Source organism: Bactrocera dorsalis, chromosome 1 (genome assembly GCF_023373825.1).
Source record: "Bactrocera dorsalis isolate Fly_Bdor chromosome 1, ASM2337382v1, whole genome shotgun sequence".
Classification (NCBI taxonomy): domain Eukaryota; kingdom Metazoa; phylum Arthropoda; class Insecta; order Diptera; family Tephritidae; genus Bactrocera; species Bactrocera dorsalis.
The window spans coordinates 4,016,726-4,035,037 of NC_064303.1; the positions used below are offsets into that span (position 1 = coordinate 4,016,726).

Consider the following 18,312-nt stretch of genomic DNA (forward strand, 5'->3'; position numbering starts at 1 on the left):
CGTTCAAAACCCATATAGAAAAGAGCTGAGAAATGTTTTAGACTCAAAATGAAAGACACCATTTGCTACTCTACCGGACACCACTAAAGTCCGGGGTGTAAACACCATTTAGCACTTATTCTCTTCTTTGATTGGAACTGCCGAGTGGAGAAAAATAATTCATTATCGCCTGAAGATTTTTTGAATTTATTCTCGGGAGAAGATTAGTTTAGAAAAATAATCCATTATCACTTGTTTAATTTTTGAATTTATTTCCAAGAATTGGACCACATTACGGTTTCACCGCACAATTTCTTGTGGCTGTAAATTCAAGCAGAGGTCTATTCTCGAAAATTATTTACTACCCTCTCTTAAATTCTGTACTCTCACATTCCCAGCGCCTTCAAGACTTCTTTCTAATACAATCTTGCCTGAAACCAACCAAATTTAGCTGTTCTTTCATTCTTTTCGTGAACTCTTGTATAGAGGTTTTTTCACACTTCATTGAGATTTTCTCTTTTTCGTTCTTCGCCACATTCGTAGCTAATAATGATTTTAATAATTTGCTCATTGGTTATAAACTATAAACTACACACGCACACATAAAAGAGAGAAAAAATTTTACTTTTTATTTCTTTTTTATATTTTTTGTATCTAATATTTATTTATTTTGTTTTGGTATCTAAGTTATTTTGTTTTTTTTTTTTTGTTTCTGTTTTTTCTTCATGACTTTTGTGTTTTGTTAATTGTTTATTCTATTAATTTGTTAGTTATATATAAGTATGTGTTTTGTGTTTGCTTTCACTTTGCATTTGTTACCCTACAATTTTTTATTCATTTATATATGGTATATATATAATATTTGTTTACTTTCTCACTTCTAATACTTTTTTTAAATTATTATTTATTATTTTTCATTGTCTTTGCCGCTCTTGCTGAGCAGTTCTCATGCGGTTTATTTTCTTTTATAAAGAATTAAATTTAATTATACTAGCTCACATACGTTAACATTTCAGCTGCATTTACTCAATCCATGCTTTCATTCATTGTAATTTTTAATTTTTGTCATTTTAATTTTTTTATAATCATTATTCAGATTTTTTTATGAAATGCAAATGAGAGGAAACCTTTGAGAGAGAGTTGTTTTGAAAATGAATGTAATGTACAATAGGAATATTTTTATTCAGTAAAGATGTACTTATATGCCTTAAAAGGATAAGAATTATACAATAGTATATGTGTGTATATTCTTTTGTTTATTTTATTAGAAATAAATTTTTTGTTGAAAACAATTAAAATTATTCAAAATATAAGTATATTCATTTGAGACTAAAATTATTATGCCTGGTTAAGACTAAGCCATTACTTTGTGAAAGTCTTAACATTACCGTGTCAACACACGCCATTTTTCTCCATTAAGTCACTAGAATTTTTGAAATGTTTTGTTTTATTTTTTAATTTATTTTAAATATTTTGCATTAAGTTCCAACAAAAAAATAAACATTTATAGAAAGAAAATATTTATTCTGCTAAAACTATTTTTTAGTGAAAAAAATTATAATAATTTAAATTAAAAAATTAAAATAATCAAAATATTTGCATTTAGCAATAATGGCAACTATATTAATGCTTGGTTTACTCTATGCCATTTTTACTTGACAATGTGACAGAGTCTTAACTTTATAGTGATACACGACAGTTTCCATCAATTCGTAACCAGAAACTTAGAAATTTTTTATTTTATTTTTTTTTATTAAGAGATTTTATATTTTTGAATAATTTAAAAAATTTTTATTTGGAAAAAAATAGACATATTTTATTAAATTTTTTTTTTTTGAAAAATTTAGAATTTTTTTATTTTTGAGAAATTTAAAAATTTTTTGTGTAAAATTAAAAAAAATTTTATTTTTGAAAAATTAAAAAAAAAAAAAATTATTTTGAAAAATTTAAAAAAAAAATTTTCTCCAAAAATTAAAAAAAAATCGTTTTGAAAAATTAAAAAAAAAAAACTATTTTTGAAACATTTAATTTTTTTTTTATTTTCTAAAGATTTTAAAATTTTTTTATTTTTGTAAAAATTAAAATTTTTTTTGAAAACTTTATAAATTTTTTTATTTAAAAATTTAGAAATTTTTTATTTTTGAAAAATTTTGAAAATTTTTATTTTAGAAAAATTAGTTTAAAATATTTTCCTTAAAATCTCATTGTGTCATCTACTTTTTAGTGACAAAAAATGAATTTAGATTAAAAAAGTAATTTAATCAAAATACCTGTATTTAGCATTGCAATTATAATGCCTGGCTTAGACTATGTCATTATATTGACAACACATTTGCACGATAATATCATAAAGTTTTAAAATTGTAGTGTCATTACTTCATTATGTAACTAGAAATTAAAAAATTATGAAATATAAGTTTAAAAGATTTTACTTCTAAACTTAAAAAAATAGCACAAAAAAGAAATAATGTTCCCCTAAAATATTATTTTTTTAGCTTTCAAAATATTTTTTTCGATTTTGAATTTTTCTTTCATCAAACACACAGTTTTGCACTCTCATTTTGTTATTCTGTTAATATTTTATTAAATTATTTCTACTTTGTTTTTTCTTTCTTCTTTATTTTTTTTAAATTTCTTCATAGTTTTTTTCTGGTTTCTTTCCTAGCTGCATTATCATTATTATGCTTTAACAAAATTTTCAACAATTTTTAATCTCAAATTTCAGTTTTTCAATTTCGTTTCAGTCTTTCCAAAATGTTTAGCCAAAATTGTTCGCCACCGCAACACTGTTATCGAAATATTAGCACAGATACGAGTTTTAGTTTTCAAATACTTATTAATTTTAATATTTTTCTCTATACAGCTTTCTTAGAAATTTGTTTTTGGGCGCCTAAAAGTTTTGTTTTTATGAAGTAAATGCTTTCATTTCATTTTTAGTTAAGTAAAGTTTTAACTTTAGTGTGAGGGTCCGTTTTGCTGTAATCTTCATTTAATGCCTGTTATTCGTATAATAATTATTTATTACTGTTTTTAGGTTTTTGTGGTTCAGCACAAATCACATTTACTTTGATGCATTATTTTTATGTTTTTTGTCTTAAATGTTTTTTGCTTACTTATTTGAATATGTTTAGTGAAACTTTTTTATTGCAAGTATATTTTTATGCATTTATATAAGTAAGTATGTGTGTATGTATGTTGTTGGGTTATTGTATTCGGTTGCATATTTTGATTTGGTGAGCTGGTGATTAAACGTAGTTGGGACACCCTGTTGGCAATTGAAAGTTTGCAGTTTTATGCTGACTTCCTCACCCTCTTCTCACCAGTATCTGAAGGCAATGCTTTTCAAACTCAAAATTGACCATATAAATTATTTGAAATTAATTTTCAATCTTCGTTTTTCTATCCGTCAAACATAACCTCACAGCATTTATCAAATTTCAATCGCCAACAAAATGTTTTGTTTGATAACTTTTTGCTTTTGCATTTCAGTGCAAACTACGGATATATTTGCTTTAATTATTTATCAAATTTATGTGCGAAAATATTTTCGTTCTTGTTGTTGTATACCGAGTAGTGTTACTTTATTTTATTATTATTGTAAAAGCACAGTTGTCATGTGACTTTTTCATATACTGTATTGACATATATGTATGTGTATATGTAGTTAGGTTTTTGAAATGTGGTTATATGTAAGTTTTGGTTAGTTGTTGTAGGCATATCAGCAAATGCTTAGCAAAATATTTATAATTTTTATTATGATATGGTGAGAATGTTTAATACAACAAAAAAATATATAAAAAAATTTAAAATATTGAGTCATAAATTGTATTGAATCATTAAATGGTTTCCATAATTAAATTAGAAAAAAACAGAATAAATAAACAAATTAAAAAAATTTTACTAAAATTTTTAAACTAAAAAGGAACTAAAATTAACAAAAAATAAATAATAATAAAAAGAAAAAAAAATTAAAAAAAAATGTATAAATTTGTCTTAAGTAAATAAATGAAATTAAAATTCGTAAAAAATTTAATTTAAAATTTTAAAATTTTTGCTTAAATTTTACTAAATTAAAAAATTTTAAATAAAAAAAAATATTAAATAAAAAAAATTTAAATTAATAATAAACTAAGTTAAAAAACAATATTCAAATTGATCAGTTTTTGTATATATTTGCTTTAATTAAAATAAAAAAATTTAAGTAAATGCAAAATTAATCAAATTTAAAAAATATTATATTAAAATTAAAAAAAATGTAAATTTTTTAATTTTTACATAAAGTTTACAAAGATAAAAAAAATAAATAAGACATTTAAAACATAAATAATAAGAGCAAAGAAAAATTTAAAATAAAACTAACTTAAATTTAATAAAAAAACTAAAATAAAAAACCGAAATTAAAAAGAAAAAAAAATTAAAAGTAAAAACTTAAAATTAAACAAAAATTAAAGTTTTACAAAAATTATAACTAAAAAAATATCTTGCTAAGTTATTTAATAGTTCTTGCTTTCAATATTTTCATTAAAGTTTATATATTAATTAGTATTTAATTTTCATATTTTTTCATAATTTTTTCAGGCTGCAAAACCAAATTTCTTAACCACTTCTTTAATTTTTTTTAACACACCATTTTGTTGTTTTTAATTCTATTAAATTCCTACAATATTTGAATAACTATTGCATTATTGAAATTTATTTAATAATTTGTGCTTAGATTTTCCTTAAAGGATTCACTTTTGCTTCACCACATAGCTACATTTGGTACATTACTATATATAATAATTATCATATATGATATATTTGTTTAACGTAGACATCGAAAAAGTGGAAATTGTTTATAAAATAATTATTGTTGTATTTTCGCTATATTTTTATAAGTTATTTTAAGTGCTAAGTATATTCACTGCTCGCTTAACATACATTTTAAGTCACTATAGGACATACTGCTGTTTTAATCATAAAAAAGGGTATCTACTTATGCACTTTCAAAAAAAAAAACTTATTTTTTGTGTTGAGAAGTAGTTTTTCTCAGGTTTACTCTTAGTTTTAGTGAGAAATTGCTTTTTAAATGTATTTGTTTTGTTGCATTATACAAATTATATGTATAAAAATGTTTTTGTTGGAGTTCATAGAGTCACAAGGAACACTCCCGTAACATCTAAAGCCGCTAAGAATAACCACTTAACAGGACTTTGCACACAACTGAGTGGCGGATCTCTGCTTAAATACATTTTTTGTAAGCTTTCAAGAAATATTCAAGTAATTGGAATGTAATGTGGGACGTTGAAGAAAAACTATATACCTTAAAGATCTATTCCCAAATCTATTGTTTCCAGATCTTTAAAGTGTATATTTTTTCTTGATTCCATAGCTTTAAAGCATATTTTTTTCTTCAAACGTTTTTGTTTTATTTTCTAGAATATTTTAAGAGTGCTCTAGTTCAAAATTTCTTAAACTCGAGTTAATTCGGTTTTCCTCATGGTCACAAATTTGTGTTAATTGTTAAAATTTTTTCTTCTAGATTTTTATCACTTTTCTTATACTATTTTTTCTTTATTTTTGACAAATTAAGCTTATTACATAATAATTTATTAAAATTCTTGCATTTTTTTAATCTTTTTTTATTGTTATTGCTAAATTGTTTTTTTTAATGTGTTCTATTTTTATTGCTAAACATTTTGTTAGCAATTTATAGTTAAGTATTTAATATTTTTCGGCCTATTAGTTTTTAATGCTAATTAATGCTTAATTTTAATGTTATAGAGTTTTATCACACCATTTGAATATATGCTGGCGGGGAGGTTTGCTTTGTTTGTTTGTGTTTTTATTATTAATGGTTTTTTGCTTTTTTTAAATAATTTTTGTTTTTTATTTCACTATTTTAGCTTTAAAATTCTCATATTTTATGTAAGCAAGAAATTAAAATTTTTGAGGTTATGTAGTCAAACGGCATAACTTCACTTTGAGTATTTTTGAAAAAAATTATTTCATTTTTTTTGTGCCTGGTTTAACTAGCCACTTTGCGTATTTTTGTAAAAAAAAAAAATATTTGTAAAAAAAATTTTGAAAAAAATTATTTGTTGAAATATTATGAAGCTTAATATTCGCCTAATGAAAATAACTTGTTCACAGTGTTCTAATTTAACATATCTAGCTGTAAGAAATTCTTTTTAGAAAATATTTTTTTTTGGAAACTAAAATTTGTTTGACCCATTGCATTAAAAAAAAAATGTTTGCTTGCATTTTAGGCGCAAATTTTTACAAACTCTTCAAGAATTATTGCTTTTTTAAGTTTCCATACCTTTTATCTCTTCTTTGCTAGGATCTTCCATGCATATTTCTTTAATTGAGACAATTATAACGTTCTCTTGTATTCGCTCCCTTAAAATTTTTCGTATTTCTACGATATTTTTTTATATTTTGTTTCTCTTCTTTTCGCTTTTTTTTAATTTTTTACGTTTCCACCACAATCTTCATTTATTTCGCCATATTTTGCCACACTTGTAACAAAAATTTTATTTCGGCTTTGATTTTCATACTTTTTGCGTAACATTTTTATGTGCTACTGTCAAAGTGTAAAGTGATATCTCGTTATTTCTCTCATTATAATTATTTTCGGACGTTTTCTGCACACTGCATCACTTCAACTTGAGTGTTTTAATTTATTTTAACAACTTCTCTTATGTGAATCACTTCTGACTATTTTTATCATTATTACTTTTTTATCATATTTAATATCTTCTCACTATCTTTATCATTACAATTATTTAATTTTTTTATTTTTATTCTATAATATTTACTTTTATTTTATTAAATTTTTTTTCGTTACACTCCTGCAATATTTTTACACCCTTAACGCCATCATTTCATTAATAAATGCTTCCTAACCTATCATCTAACATTGAGTTGTGCTTTTCTCCCTTAAATTATGCATATCTGCTGCTTCATTACTTTCCTATTCAAATACATTTCTAACTTAATTGAAGAACTAAATTTATATTCTTTACAATTTAGTGAAGTCTTCTTATGAATCAATTCGAAAAAATTTTAAATAAATTAATTAAAATGGAGTATATATATGTGCCACTCTCAAGTTGTTAGTTTTCAAGTGTTATAATAATGAAGAAAGTGTTTATTTACTACATACATATAAATAAATATACTGATTGTTTACATATCACAAATGCTTAAGTGCTTATAAGCAACATTGTATGCCAATTAGGTAGACTACTAAGACTTGAAGTGGTTATACTTGGTATGATAAGGATGCACTCGTTACTTAAGTACAGTGTCTAATTTCTAGCTTAATTAAAATAGTTGGTTGGCTAACAATTTCGGAAACTACTTATATAATAATCACTTTGCATAAGGAAAAATAACTCGAGAATTATTCATACTCCTTATTAAGTTCGCAACATTTAAGAGCGCCAATTGAACAACATGATATTAGTATTAAATAATTAGAAAGAACTCAAATAGAAAAAGATATAATAAACCAAGGGATCAAGATCTACCGAATACAAAATTGTCTTTTGTAAAATTCGCGTGTTGCTGGTATACAAGACCTAAATAAGTACATCCGCCATCGTGCGCTACAATTGGAGCTGTGTCCATCTACTTTATGGAGGATTTTGCGGAAAAATTTCGGATTGTGGGCTTACAAAGGTCAACTAGTGTAAGATGTGAAGCCGACCAACCATCCAGCGCGTTCACGTCCAGTTAATCTGTCCAAAACGTGAAAGCCTACAATTTGGATTTTTAATAAGAAAATTTTGTTCAGCGGGAAAGCTCAAGCTTTTGGTTGAATGGGTTCGTTAACAAAGAAAATGGTCGCATTTTGAATGATGATATTCTTCAAGCCATTGTTGACAACGCCCTTAAAAATTCAAAAAGTCACTGTTTGGTATGATTAATGAGCAGGAAATTATTGGCCCAATAATCAAAGCGACCATAATATTACAGTCAATGAGGTCTTTTCGTGTCTAAATAGGAGAATGTGTATTTATAATATCGATTTCTGAAGCCACTCTGAAGTGAAATTTGTTTTACAAAAATCATTAAAAATAAAAATTTTGTCTGTATTCATCTACAGTTAAAATATTTTTTTGGTTTTGAGATTTAAGAAAATTTTTAGCAGATAACTCACTGTCAGAAACCTCATTTCGGAGGGCCTGATGGATATCGGTTACAAGATCAAGGGAGTTTAAAACTTTTCAAAATGATTTACCGTTTATTATCTTAAAAAATTCCCAAAAAAACAGCTTCTGACTGGAAAGTGGATATAACGCCTTAAGTTAAAAAAAGTTGCGGAAATCATAAAATACGTAAGTATAAGCGATATCTATAACTAGAAACCCACTTATTATAACGTACTAAAACTCAACACTACAATATGCAAAAATTAAATTAAAAAATTACATCTTGAAAGACGTGCCCGAAAAAAATTTAAAATAATTCAAAATTTTAATTGTAGCTCTGCCTAGTTATTATATAATTGAGTTGCTCACTTCATTTCCAGTTCCGCCTAATTTTTCAACTTCAAAATTTATTTTATCCTATACATATATATATATATATCTACTGATTTTTGATAATTTCTATATTTGTATTTCTACATATTTTTAGACACTGATAAATTTAAAGCATGTATTTAACACTGAATTCTACTATTGGTTAAGTATTATCTGCAAATCAATTTTATATCTGAGATTTTCGAATATTTCTTGAGAACTTTTTACGCGTGAGCAGCACGACGCTTTCTATTAGACACTCGAAAACAGCTGAATTTTCATGAATGCATTGAGTTCGCATGCTACGTTGCGAGCTTTGTTTTAGCTTCCATTTTAAATAAAAACTTATGCTCATTAGAGCTTTTATAGCTTTCATCCTAAATAAAAATTTATGCTCATATGAGGCTTTGCAATTTTTTATATTTTTTTTAATAATTCATATTAACTTTTTTATTGTATCACTAGTTTTAAAAATTGCACATACATGCTTTTAATTTTTCTTAGAATTTGTGTAAGAAATTCTATTTGCATTCCAGTTGATATACTCTTATTAATTATTATTGTTGTTGTTGTGTTGTTGGTTATTTACTGTTATTTTTCTTGTTTTTTCTTTTTGAAAAAATAGACTTCACTACTATCACATTGAGTATTAGAAGAGGTTAGACGGCAAATGCTGACATTGAAAGCGAGTCATTTCGAAAAAGTTTCTTTATTACCTACTTTCATACATATGTATGTTTGTATGTGTGTATAGATAATAAATACAATGTTTGGTTTTCATTACTTTTAATATTTGTCCCTTACTTTACATAACACACTTGACTCATATACATATTTATCATTTAGTTTTTTGTTTATTTTTTCAACTATACATTATACAAATATACTATTCGTATTTGTATTCCATCATTTTAATACTAATATCATAGCTATTTTGTGAGTATCGTTTGTATTTTTACAAGGATTATTTCATTTTCAGCGCAAACGCTGTCTATTTGCTAATTTTACATACAATATTTACAGACAAGTATTTTTTAATTTATTTTCAATATTTAAGGAAAAAGTTTGGCAAATTAGGTATCATAATTGAGTCATGAAATAAATTGAGAGGAGGAGGAAAAACGTTAAAAAAATTAAAAAAAAAATAATTTTAAATTCTTTTTAATTAATTAATAAAATAATTACTAGTTAATTAAATAATTATAACTTTTAGTTAATTAATTAAAATTTACATATGAAATTAATTAATTAAAATTATTCTCAATGAAAATTAATAAAGTAAAAATAATTTTTTATAATTTTATTAATTAATTAAATAAAAAAAATAAATTATTTTATAAAATATTGTATAAAAAATTATTTTTAATTAATTCATTTTAATTAACTAATTTAATTAATTAACTAAATTTTTTATTATTTAATTAACTAGTAATTATTTTAATTAAAAGTTAAAATTAAATAAAAATTAAAATTATTTTTCTCCTTTTTCTTGCTTATTTTGGCATTTTAGAAAGCCAACTGAAATTTCTCACATCCATTTTTAATTAAACCGACAAATGGTGATTTTAATTAAAAACCCTTAAAATACGAAGTATTAAAAGTGCTTCAATAACTTAAAATTAATACAATAACATTAATAAAATTCCAACATTTTTGTTTAAAAGTGCTTTCCGTTCAAACCTTGCGACAATGAATGCGAATATATTTATGAGAGCTTATTTTGTCACTTTTTTCACTTCAAGTCTAATTTTAGCTAGTACTATTTTTACTAACACTTTTTTTTATAATTTTTCCAAAAAATTTGCTTATTGTTTTATGTTATAAACGAATTGAATTGCAGAGCTTAATACTCAGTTCCCACAGGCAATAATTATTGCCAGCCGTCTAACATTTTTGTTGCCAATCTGAATATTTCAATTCGAAACGATCTTAAATTTTTATATCGCTTTTCAATTTTCATGGTTATAACATTTTCAGTACCGGTCTGAACAGATTTCCTTTCATATAGTCCCGAAACTTTTCAAATCGCTTCTCACCACTTTAAATTTTAATAATTTTGAACCATAAATTTAATACAGAAAAGAATATATAGCGGTTAGACTTCAGTCAACGAGGTTGAATGTCTTTTCGTATGCTAAACTTTGCAGTGAATTATGTCGCATTTCTTGATAAAAGTCGCCATTTTGATAATTTCTTGCTTATAGACCTATCAATTTCATATATAGTCACATATTTATTTGTGTAATGCTAGTGTGACGTCACAAAAAATTACAAAGTGACAAATTAATGATGTAGATTTGATTTTTAGGCATAACTGTGTGTTTTTATAGTGTCATAGTCAATTATCTGTTCTTGTTTAAGTTCTTCAGACAAATGAACATCACAATTAAATGATTCCTATTTATTTAGTTTAAATGAATACGTTCCCAAATTTACCACATAGAATGATAAAAGTTGTTATTTTGATATTTTCTTACTAACATACACAACGTTTTCTAATTTTCACATTTTATTTTTTTTTTAGTTTTTCGCACATACATATCTCCCTGTATTACGCTAGAGTGACGTCACATCAAAATTACGAAATGTCAAATTAAGGTCTGAATTAGATTTTTGAAATTTCTGAGTGACTCATACTGTACAAAAAAAGTGACTAAAATTATGGAAAGTAGGCTTGAAGTCATTCTCTGGTATATTAATTTCAGTTATTAGAAAGAAAATATAATAAATACCTTTGAAAAGTATTAACATAACTGAAGAAAAGTAATAATTTAACTGAAGTTTTTATTAAAGGCATCTTATAAATTATATTTAGCAGTTACAAAAGAAATTTAGCATGAGAAAAAACGTCTGTGTAATTAAAAGATCTGTGAGAGTATTTAAAATGCCCTGTAAACGACTGACAGACGCTTTTTCTCAACCTAAATTTCATTTGTAACTGCTTTTTAATTATGTCTTCAGTTGGCTGTTTACTAATTTGAGCATTAATTTATGAGTCATTAGCAAATAAATCAAAAGCAACTAATTTATTTACATTTTCCAAGCAACTAATTGCCCGAGCTGCACATCTAACTAGAATACTACCCAATTACTCGCCTTTTCGAAGTTATTTCCTTGCAGAGAGGAAGGATTATTTTACAGTAAATATTTACAATGGTTAATGCTGAGTATTTGCATGTCTGCCTAATATTTATAAACCTACAAACTTCTAATTACTTTCCTATTATGTATACATACACATATTTTATAATTTTAATAACATTGCTTGCTCGTCTGCTTTAAGTCCAGTATTGACATTTTCTCTTACGAATTTTTCAACTTTTTTTTATCGCAATGTGTTTTTGTAAGTAGTATGTGTGCATTATTGTATGAAAAAATGTAAAATAGCTGCCATTAAATGTTTGTATTTTTGTTTATTTACTTATTGCATTAATTTTGTATTTTCATATTCGTTTTTGGTATTTTATACAAGTATAAGTTCATATTTTATGTGATGTCTTGTGGAATTTTATGTTAAATTTTTATTGAACCCTACTGTTCCGCTTAAAACTTGCTACGCCCTATTTATATGATTAATATGTATGTTTTTATTGTTGTATGTCCTTTAATTTTTTGTTATCCTTGGTGCTTTTGATATGATTTTCCATGTTTTCACTTACAAAAATACACGAATGTGTATCATGTGAATGGGTCAGCGTTCTTCTCCAACATTTTGCTGTCTTGCGTCTGAAAAGAGATTTGCTTATTTGATATATGGATATAACGGAACATTTTTTAGTTTTAATTAGGTATGAAATCTCCAAGTAATTAAGTTGGCAGTGTGGTTAAGTGCTTTTTTAATAATTGTCTAAGAGAATTAGGAAATGTTTTATACATATGAATGACAGTTATGTTAATAGCTCAGCACACTAAGATTACAATCTCTATTAGGATATAAGAAAAAGATGGAAAGTCAGATATAGAGCTGACAGTTTTTTTAAATATGTATATACACATATATGTGAGCGGATATTTTTTATGATATTAGATTAACTTCTATCTCCAAGATTGCCACCAATTCCAGAGTAATCAAATAAAACTATCAACTTAACCGTGAATTTTGATTTGCCTTGACGTGTTTTTTCGGCTTCGGCTCACCTTTGACACGATATTCGGCAGATTGATCGTCTCTTCACGGGTCGTAAGCATCCTGGTAGTCGAAAAGCCTTGTTTCACAGACGTTAACGCGACACTGTTTTTCGAAAATATTTATCGAAAAAAGTGATGCGGTAGTCGACTTCCAGGAGTAATACCAAAAAGAGAGGTGAGGAAAATTTTATTAAATTTTAAAATTATTGAAAGTCTCATTTATTCGATAATTATCTGATTTTGGGACGATCAGTCCATCTGTTTTGTGCGAAATTTTCCTCACCGATTCTGAAAACAGCTTTCGGAGAAAATGGTTTATAGTTTAGGAAACCAATTACATTAAGCTAGAGAATTCTAACCTAAAAGATACGCTCATGTCTACGAAACAATTTGTTGGATCAGCTTCAAATTTTCGGGGTTAGTTCTCAAATATATAAGTTTGCATTCGATATATTAGAAAAGGAAGATGAAGCCGTATGTAGAAGTTCACGCAAATGAAGAAAGTTCTCTGAGCTCACTTGGTAGTAGCCAGAAAGGATTCTTTTTCATATGGCTCAAGCAGCTCACGACTTCTGGTCTCAGACCAGGTATCCTCTGGGTAGCCAACAAGCATGCGTTTGAAGGCGAGCTAAAATGCGATGGACATCCCTTCACAGGGTTGTGCGGTGGGTTTTGAACCCGTTTTGAAGAGGGAAGCAAGACGCATTAGCAGACAGAAAAAGAGAGAGGCCGAAATGAGTGAGTGCGAAGAGCTTGCATAGCGGTGACTAACAAAATGTTACACTTTGAATCTCCAATTGGTGCCAAACCGCGAAAAGGCAGAACGACTGGTAAGCGTAAGCGGTGTCTAATCCAATAAAGAAGAAGAAGATATTAGAAAAAAATGTAATTTTTGAAAATCGCAGTTTGTATAGCCCCTTCATACATACAAATTACACTTACAAAATAAACATGGAGATTTCACTAACCTTCATTAAATATTGAAACTTGTTTGTATAGTAGGCGACTTACCTAGACCAAGTGTAGTCTAGAATTTAGCTGCATGGCGGGCTTTGAAGTTTCTTGCTTCTAATTTTTCTGCAATATTTCTAGCATACTTTCTCCATTTCGTCGCTTTCCGGTGTATATTTTATGCTTAGATGTGTGGGTATGTATGATTCTGGTATCGCATAGACATTTATATATATTTTTTACATAATATTTTATATTAGTAGTAATATTATATTTTATCATAATTTTTATCATTAATGTGCGTTTCCGAGATTTTTTTACACTAATATTAGTTTGGTGTATAAATCATTAACTTTTTGATTTTTTATTAGAATGTGGTGTGTAAATAATAAAAATGACATACTGAAGAGAACAAGTTAACTCAAGGTAAGAGGACTGTCAACTTAAAATAGTCGCATGTGACTTTAAGTGGAAACTCGATTGAGAAAAAATAATAATAATTTTTTCGATAAAAGAAAATAATAATTTTACGATAAAAGAAAATTATTATTTTATAAATTAAATTAAAATTATTATTCTATATTTTTTTCTCGAAAAAATTATTTTTTTTATATTAATTTTCTTTAATTTATAAAATAATATTTATTTTTTTTTAATAGGTTGGTAAAAATAAAAGTTCTTGAATAAAACAAAAATATTTGAATTTTTTGATATATGTATATATATTTTGTATTTATAAGTTTTACTTTTTGCCTTTTTTGTGTTATAAATTAAAGTAAATATGTATTTGCATTGATAATTGCTAAGCTTAAGTGGAAAAATAATATATAATTAATAATACACGTAAAAGTAAATAGAACCAAATTCGTCTGCATTTAGGCAGAAAAAAAATCTTACTGACTTAATGCACAAATAACTGTAGTTTGTGTAGTGGCAAAAAATTAAAAGCGGGTTTGCTGCATTTTTATATGGTACATACATATATATGTATAAGAATTTAATATTGTTTTTGTAATTATTTTTATGTATATTTGCTTGTTTGTTTGCTGTGGTTTTTTATTTATATATAAAATGGATTTTTATTTTTGTTTTTAATTTTTTTAGTATGAAAAATAATTTTCAATGAGACCAAGAATCGTATACCAAGTGTTCTTTTTATAAGAATCAAAAGTTGTCTTAAAATTTTTACTTTTGGGTGCTGATTTTTTTTTTGAAATAAAATTGCGTTTTCTTAAAAAATCTTACTTTCAATAATTAAGAAATTTACAAAAAGTTTTCGAGTTATAAATAATTTTTTTTTCATTACAAACTAAAATGACTTTTTCGTGTGTTTGCTTAGAGATAATTTTTCTTATTTTTGTAAAAAAATTTAATAGTACTAACGCATAATTACATTTAATTTATATGTTGCTAAGTTACAAAAGTTCATTTTTGCAAATTACAGTTTTTTATACAAATTTAAAAAAAAAAAAGAAAATTTACAAATTAAAAAAAAAAATTACAAATTACGAAAAAAGTTGCAATTACAAAAAATTTTAAGTGCAAATTACAAATAAAAAATTTTATTTTTTTTTGCACAAAAAATGGTTGTTGTTTGCAAAAAAATTATGTTTTAGGTTTTGAGTAATTTTGCAATTTTTATTTACAACAAAGAAATATTAATTTTTTTAATTACAAAAAATTTGAAATTTTTAATATTTTTATAAATGTATTTTTTCTCGTGTATTGCAGTTATATAATATAATTTTTTTAATATTACATTTGAGTTGTCATTTCTACTATTCTTCGTCGACCTTTGACGTAATTTACAAAATCATACATTAGAAAAGTAAAATTCACTTTAAAAAATCTTAAAAGTGCATGCTTGATTAAATACTTTATTTTAAATGTAATTTAAATTTTAAATATTTTTTGATATAACATATTTTTATCTACTACATATTTGCTGTTGCACCGCCGCTGTACATATTTATTTTCATTTTAACTTTTATTTTTTAAGCTTAATTATCATTTATTTACAGCTAAAATTACAAATGAATATTTTTACGCTAATTTAATACTTTACTCGAGCTACAGACGTCGTATAGCCGTTTTGTTGTTGTAGCGTGTATTTAAATTGCCTTGCAATACTATAAGCAATATTTATATTTCAATAATTTTCATTTCATTTACCTTTGTAGATATTGGAGTTCGAATATCTGATTGAAAATATTTAAAATTCATTGCTTATCGCTTTTGGTTCGAAATTTAATATTTACATATTTATAATTTGCAATCGCATATATTCGATTTCAAAAATCATATTGAATTCTGCTCAATTAATTTTATTTTTGTTTTTATTTGTTTGTGATATTTCAATGACTTTGACTTGCGTGTTGATTGATGAGTCGGGTTGTAGGGCTATCAATAACATCTAACTTCTCTTTAACTGTGCTTGTGTGTTTGTGAAATGGCATGTACAGTTATACTACATATGTGTGCTCTGAGATGGCTATTGATATTTATTTGGTGATTACAGTATAAAAACAGTATTTGCAAAGCTGTGGAGTTACTGATTGCCACGAACGATAATGCTGCTTATGTGAGGGGTGAGATATGACGGGTTATTTGTATATATGTACATATTTTACATATATTAAATAATACTAGCTGTCCTGCAAGTGTACTTATCCTGTGCATGATTTGGGTGTAAAATTGCGTTTGCTGTAGAACTTGTGTTTTATTATTTCACTACTTGAAAACTCATTCACTTTACTAAAAATAAAAAAAAAATCTTATTTTAAGCCGTTTACGCACTGAAATAAATATTTCAGTAAGTTTTGTGCTTAAAAACCTTAAAGCTTTCACCAATCCTTGAAGCCTTGTGCTTAAAAGCTTTAAAGCTTTCATCAATCTTCAAAGCTTTGAGCATTAAAGCTTGAGAGCTTTCATTTGTCTCTTTTACTTTACGCAAAAAAAACTTTAGAGCTTTCATTAAGCCTCAGAGCTAAACACAAAAAAAGCTTTAAGAAAGTTAATAAAGCATAACGCTTAATTCTAAATTAAGTGCTTTTGCCTAAAAAGTTGTAACTTCCTTTAATCAAAAAAAGGGTTTGTCGAAAGACACCAAAAGTAATTAGATATTAGCAAGCTATTAAAAATAATTAATTGATGGAAAGCTTTAGAAATCAAGAAGATTACAAGCAGAAATACTTATATATGTTCTACTATTTTCGTAATCAGAGCTTTCATATCTGCTTTAAGCTGAGCAAAGCTTGCTGGTTTATTACTAGCTCTGGAAAGCTTGTAAGCTTTCACCAAAGTTAAACTTGACATACAAATATGAAAGTATATGTATTGGACAAGTGCGCCATTTTGTATCCTTTGATTAAGACTGCAAGCTTTCACTGTATTCCATCTTTCAGAAGCTAGGTGATAAGCCGTTTCAAAAAGGTTAAAAATTCGGCGATGCTCAAATATATCAAAAGCTCGAACCATACTTTTCAGACTTTGGGCTAGCTTTCTCACAAATAATTTTCTTTGCAAAAAAAAAGTCAAAAAATTCACTTACCTCAAAAAACAAACTTGAGCTTTTAAATTTCTTGAGTCTCGAGTGAAATTTTAATTTATTGCAGGACAGCTAATATTTAATTTAATTTGATTGTGAGATATTTATGTATATGTTTTGTATACTTAAACCCTCTGGTTGAAATATTGTATGCCTTAATTGTGACACATTTATATTGATGGCTTGATTAATTGCTTGACGATTTGTGATTTATGCCGGTAATGATATTTGTATGAATATCTAGGTATATTTGCTCTGCCACAAATTAGTATGTTTTCATATTTACAATGTACATAAGGTGAAGTTGATTGTGGTTTCGAATTATTTGCTTTTGAAGTAAATATAGGCCTGTAATTAATTTCAAATGAAGTTTTTATGTTAGTGATTCAGTGAAGACGAGTGTATATCTGTGTGGTGAATAATCGATTAATTGTGATAGTGATTAACTAATCGACTTTTGGTTAAACGATTTTAATTGTCTAATATATATATTTTTATAAGGTGTTGAAAATGTTACTACGGAAAATTTTTGACTAACGCGATAAATGGAGCTAACTAGCCGATCGGTGTATTTTTTCGATTAATCGATAATTTTGGATATTAATAATTTAATTTGAGTTAGTCGCTTAATCTGAAATTAATCTTATATTAAACGACTAACAAGAAATTAATCTTAGTTTAGTTGACCAAACTGAAACTAATTTTAGATTATTCGATTAATTTGAAATTAATTTTCGATTATTCGATTAATCTAACGACTAACAAGAAATTAATCTTAGTTTAGTCGAATAATCTAATATTAATTTTCGATTAGACTTCAATATGAGATTAATTAGTCGATTAATTTGAAATTAATGTTATGTTAGTCGCTTGATCTGATATTAATCGAGACTAATCAACTAAATTTTTCGTCGTATACAATTTAGTTTACCGATTTGCTATTTGTATGATTGCCTATGTACTTCTAATTCACAGTTACTAATATTTTTTAATGCTTTTCAATTTAGGTGTTTTATTTAAATGCGTTTTGGTGCTTATACTGCAGCAAGCTTAATACTATTTCATTAAATTTGTATTGATTTTTTGTTAATACTAATTTGCGCGACTCATTTTGATTTTCGTTTAAATTACCCATTGATGTTTTGTGTATTTACTGTAATTATTTTGTTGTTATTGTAAATAATGAAGGTAGTATTT

General features: G+C 25.7%; 2 long non-coding RNA genes across 2 annotated transcripts; both read right to left on the reverse strand.

Annotated features, from left to right (window-relative positions):
* Window positions 1–1,989: 1,989 nt before the first annotated feature.
* LOC125775850 (uncharacterized) lies at window positions 1,990–3,832 on the reverse strand. The gene is made up of 2 exons (XR_007421420.1): window positions 2,308–3,832; window positions 1,990–2,276 (listed from the first exon to the last, which is right to left on the reverse strand). It is a non-coding gene; the product is annotated as an uncharacterized LOC125775850 (long non-coding RNA).
* A 7,001-nt stretch (window positions 3,833–10,833) lies between these two features.
* Window positions 10,834–17,850, reverse strand: LOC125775848 (uncharacterized). Its single transcript, XR_007421418.1, has 2 exons — window positions 13,629–17,850; window positions 10,834–12,215 (listed from the first exon to the last, which is right to left on the reverse strand). It is a non-coding gene; the product is annotated as an uncharacterized LOC125775848 (long non-coding RNA).
* Between the last annotated feature and the right edge of the window lie 462 nt (window positions 17,851–18,312).